The sequence below is a fragment of the Tupaia chinensis genome, unplaced genomic scaffold (assembly GCF_000334495.1).
Source record: "Tupaia chinensis unplaced genomic scaffold, TupChi_1.0 Scaffold000578_2, whole genome shotgun sequence".
NCBI lineage: Eukaryota > Metazoa > Chordata > Mammalia > Scandentia > Tupaiidae > Tupaia > Tupaia belangeri.
In genome coordinates, this window is record NW_006160094.1 from 4,831,287 (window position 1) to 4,835,833 (window position 4,547).

Below are 4,547 nucleotides of genomic sequence, written 5' to 3' on the forward strand. Positions count from 1 at the left end.
CAGGACCCTTTGGCTCCAGGCCTGGGACTACTGATGGGGTGCTGCTCTGAAGTCACACACCAGACACTTCCCTGATCCCCCATGTAGACTGATCTGCCTTCTGGGTAAACGATTCTCCTCTGCCATCAATGTTTTACCTTGGCCCAGAGCCTCCTCCTTTCCACTCCATCCTGGATCCCATGATAGGGAAAAAAATGTAACGACTGCCCCTCCATTCTGGGTCAGAGTCCTTGTTACCAGGGGCCAATCACTGAAAACGTCAACACGAATACATACATCTCTTACCGAATATCAGATCTTGGCCAGATCAGGGTCAGATGTGGCTGCATATAACTTGGGAATTCAAAACAGCAGAGGCTCGTCTAGTTTAGTGTTTTCGCTCACGGGAAAGCAGCTTACAGGGATGTCATCTCAGTTCATGGTTTTCCTCTTCAAATTGCCTCACATTCGAAAGTGGATGTTAGTATTCCAGCCATCGCATCCACATTCCAAGCAGAGAAGAGGACTCATTAGAAAGCTCTCCTGGAAGCGCTCACACACATCTCATTGGCCACACAGTCCACGGCCAGTTGTTTCCCAGGAAATAGGCCTTTGGACTCGGGTAGGAGAGGAGCTGCCTTGCCCCAAATACGTCCCAGTTCTCGGAGACTGCACACACATGTACCATTTCTATTCTTGGTGAACATGGAAGAATGAAAAAGGTATAGGGTTACTGGGAAAGACATGATGCATTTTACACAGAGAATACGTGTAAAATACGTCGTGACTTTCCCCATGACCTAAGAGTTTGGCCAGAGAGACTGGGCTGCTGCTTGCTTTTTTGTTGTTTGTTAGAGGGCAGGTGCACTCACCAGAGAGAGAGACACAGAGAGAGAGAGAGACAGCCACAGCACCCCCCAGTGCGGCAGTGTCATGTCCGCTACAATCCCTTCTCCTCCATTCTTCTGCCTGGTGTTTTTCTAGCCACCAGGCCACAATTTCAACTTGGTAGGTCATGTGAGATCCTGCAGCCTTGGCCGCCAGGCCAGGGAGCCGGGTCCAGAGGGTAAATTCTTCATTTGAGATGGATGAAGCAGGTTCCTAGTGGGCCTGCTCAGACACCCACACACACGACTGTCTCCTGCTTTAATATGTGTTCCATAAACTAAGGCTCCGGTATTTAAAACAACACGTGGTGCCAGGGCCGCCTTCCCCTTCTCCCCTAGCGGCAGGACTCCTCCCAGCTGGGCTGGAGCTCGACCTGGAAATCCTTCTCAGCATTTCACCCCGGGCTGTCATCCTGGGCTGAGACACATGGCCCTAGCACGAGGAGACTTCAAAAAGCTGTGGAACTGATGGAATTAACATATGAGTTTCCTTGGGTGCAAACGAAATTTGAAATCCACGCCTAGTTTTTCATAATACACATTTTCCGTGAATCCTTTCAGGATCCCCTCATAATTAAGTAGTCTTTATTTCCTCATGGGAATGATTCTCTCTCTCATAGGACCAAATCTGTCTGAGTGGATGGCTAGGTTCATTCTCGGGCGATCAACGTGGCTCTCTGTCTCTCTGGTGAGCACATGCATCCTACAGCAAAAATCTTTCTTTAAAAAAAAGGTTCAGGCTGAGAGCAGGGCTTTGTGGCCGTGCTCACTACTCCCCACCACCAAGGCCCCATTCTGGGCTAGAACCACACTTCACTGGGCTCTGCCCCTCCCTGGACTCCTGGGTGATACAAGGCTGCGGAGGCTCCGGCTGGCTGCACCTGCCATTTGATATGTACCTGCCCCTCTACCTGTTGCTTGTCTTCTCTCTCTCAGGAAGGCTGAGCCCCCAGAAGTGACTGGGCTCCCCTCACTTCTAATCTCTTTCTCTTTTTTTGGAGAGGTTTTCACTATAGGGCGCGTTTACTCGCCAGAAAGAGAGGGAGACAGAGAGATAGAAAGCGAGAAATCATCCCCGGGGGGATGGCTACGCCACAATCCCTTCTCCTCTGTTCTCCTCTTGGAATCTTGGGCACGTACACTCACGTGCCTGGTGTGAGTTTAAGCCACTAGGTCCGGGACTCAAACTGTAGTCGACTACATAGGAGACCAGCGACATAGCCATTACGCTAACTGCTGGTCCCTTCTAATCTCTCTTAAAGTCTAGTACTAGTTCAGTGCCAGCAAGTGGCAAGGTGGTTAAGGAGCTAGACTCCCACATGGCCAACTGGGGCCCAAGTCCCAGCCCCAGCAGCTTGAAAATGACGCAGGGTACGTGTGCGTGTGTGCCAAGAACCCACAGAGTAGAGAAGGGAGTGCAGTGCGGTCAATACCCTGGGGGGTGACTTACTTTCTCTGTCTTTCTCTAGCAAGTACACATGCCTGATGGCGAAAAACCTAAAAGTCTAGCACTAGTCCTAAGCCGTCAGCCCCAGCCTCTCCAGAAGGGGGAGGAAGGGGAGAAGCAATCCCAGGCCTTCTGCACTGGCAATGTCGCGAGCCCTCCCAATGGCCCCTCTCTACCCTGGGCAGGCACCTGCAGGTACAGCAGAGGGAAGGGGGCGATGCAGCTGAGGGACCCTGGACTTAGGCGTCAGAACCAGGTTCGAATCCCCAGCTGGGCCATTCTCAGTGTTCTGACCACAGACATGTTTGTCAGGGACACTGTCTTCATTTATGAAACGGGGATGACAACACAGGCCTATCGACAGCCACTTGGTGGGGTGCCCGGTGTACCAGCCAGCACACCCTCATTCTTGCTGTGCTGGCCCACTCTGCCTGCACTCAGAGCAGGTCGCTGTTCTGCAGGTTTCCCTGGAGTGTCACCGTGTGTCAGCAGGGGCGGCTCGGCCTGGCAGAGTGTGCAGGGGTGGCAGGTGGCTCCCAGGGGACCACTAGTGAAGCTTTAGTGCCTCCTTGCTCTCTGGGGCTGCTGACCTGAAGTCTCACTCCTGGAAAGTCTGAGCAGGTGCATTCCCAAGGGGTCCTGCGGGAATGCCAGAATGGAGGGGAGGCTGGGGCAGGCAGAATTCGCCTGCAGACCAGCGGCTGTCTCGCCTCAGGGAGGGTGTGGCTGCCCTGGCCCGCCACGTCCTCCCACCTCAGATGCTCTCCCGTTATCCCTGTCCATGGCCTGCCAGTGAGGAAGCGAGCACACTCAGTTGCCCCTGGCCTGTGGCCTAAGTGCCGTTCCCTCCCTTTTCTTTCTTTTTCTTTTTTGAGAGGTTTATGCCTTAGGGTGCATGCGCTCACTGGGGAGAGAGAGAGACAGTGAGAAGGAAAGTGAGAAATCCCCTTCAGGGGACGGATGGCCACCCTGCAATCCTTTCTCATCCTGGGATCTTGGGCACATAAGCACATGTGCCTGGCGTGATTTTCAAGCCACTGGGTCTGGGACTTGAACCGTGGTTGACCATGTGGGAGTTCAGTGACGTAACTGCTACATCATCTGTTGGCCTCCTTTCTCTTTTCTTAAATCCTTTAAACCATTTAATATAAATATAAATTTCATAGTGAAGTGAAATGATTTAGGGCTGGCCCGCATCACAGTGGTTAGGTGCTGTGCATTGGGAGTAGGACCCACGTGGCTGGCAATGGTTGAATCGTCATCTTGGAGGCTTGAAAAACACTCAAAACCATGCCAAATGGGGGCTAGCAGGTGCCATGATGGTTAAGGTGCTGGACTTCCACATGGCCCATCAGGACTTGAAAGCCCATCCTGTGGCTTGAAAGCGTGCTGAGTGTGCATGCCCGAAACTCCCAGAGGAAATGGAGCAAGGATTGCTGCACGGCCATCCCCTCGGGGCAATCACCCCTCTCTGTGTCTCTCTCCAATGAGTGTATGCGCCCTATGACAAAATCCTTAAAACAATGCAAGGTGTATTACATGTGTGGTTCAAATTTTGATGAAATGAAGGAAAAGGGAAGAAAAGGGACAAGAGACTGCAGTATGACCACAGTCCACAGGGGACTTTTTCTTTCTTTTCTGGAAGTTTTAGCTACAGGGTGCATATGCTCACCAGAAAGACAGAGAGACAGAAAGCGAGAAATGACTCCCAAGGGGGGATGGCCATGCCGCAATCCCTTCTCTATTCTCCTCTTGGGATCTTGGGCATACACGTACACACGTCCAGTATGTTTAAGTCACCAGGTCTGGGACTCGAACCGTGGTCGACTACATGGGAGTCCAGTGACGCAGCCATTATGCCATCTGCTGGTCCCAAGAGGGCTTTCTCTTTCTTTCTCTGGCAAGTGCACATGCCCTCTGGCCACAAAAGAGTATCAAAGAAACTATCCTGCCTAGAGGACGTGCCATACACGTAAGCTTCAAGGATTGGCTACTTACTGTTGGATGGTGCTCCATACAAGGCAGCTATCAGAGCAGATGTGGCAGCTTCCCCCTGCCTAATCTTCAGCTCTCCTCTCCACACACTGCAGTCCAGAAAATCCCAATCCACACGTGCAGTTTTGCAGGCATGCCCCAATCAAACTTTCCTGGGCGGCGAGGGCAGTAAGCTGTCTTCTGGCTGTCTACCCACCCTTCCCAGAGCTGCGATTACTCATTTTGTTAGTGTACTTATT

The 4,547-nt window shown here is 52.1% G+C and overlaps 1 long non-coding RNA gene across 3 annotated transcripts in view; it reads right to left on the minus strand.

Annotated features, from left to right (window-relative positions):
- LOC102472467 (uncharacterized) overlaps positions 1-4,547 on the minus strand; it is a 10,772-nt gene that overhangs the window by 5,061 nt on the left and 1,164 nt on the right. Inside the window, exons 3-4 of one of the 3 annotated variants that reach the window (XR_003551021.1) lie at positions 4,312-4,505; positions 286-674 (exon numbers count right to left, since the gene is read on the minus strand). This is a non-coding gene — a long non-coding RNA (uncharacterized LOC102472467). The remainder of the gene's footprint in view (positions 1-285; positions 675-4,311; positions 4,506-4,547) is intronic. The other 2 variants (XR_001371115.2, XR_335965.3) reach the window with 2 other exon arrangements.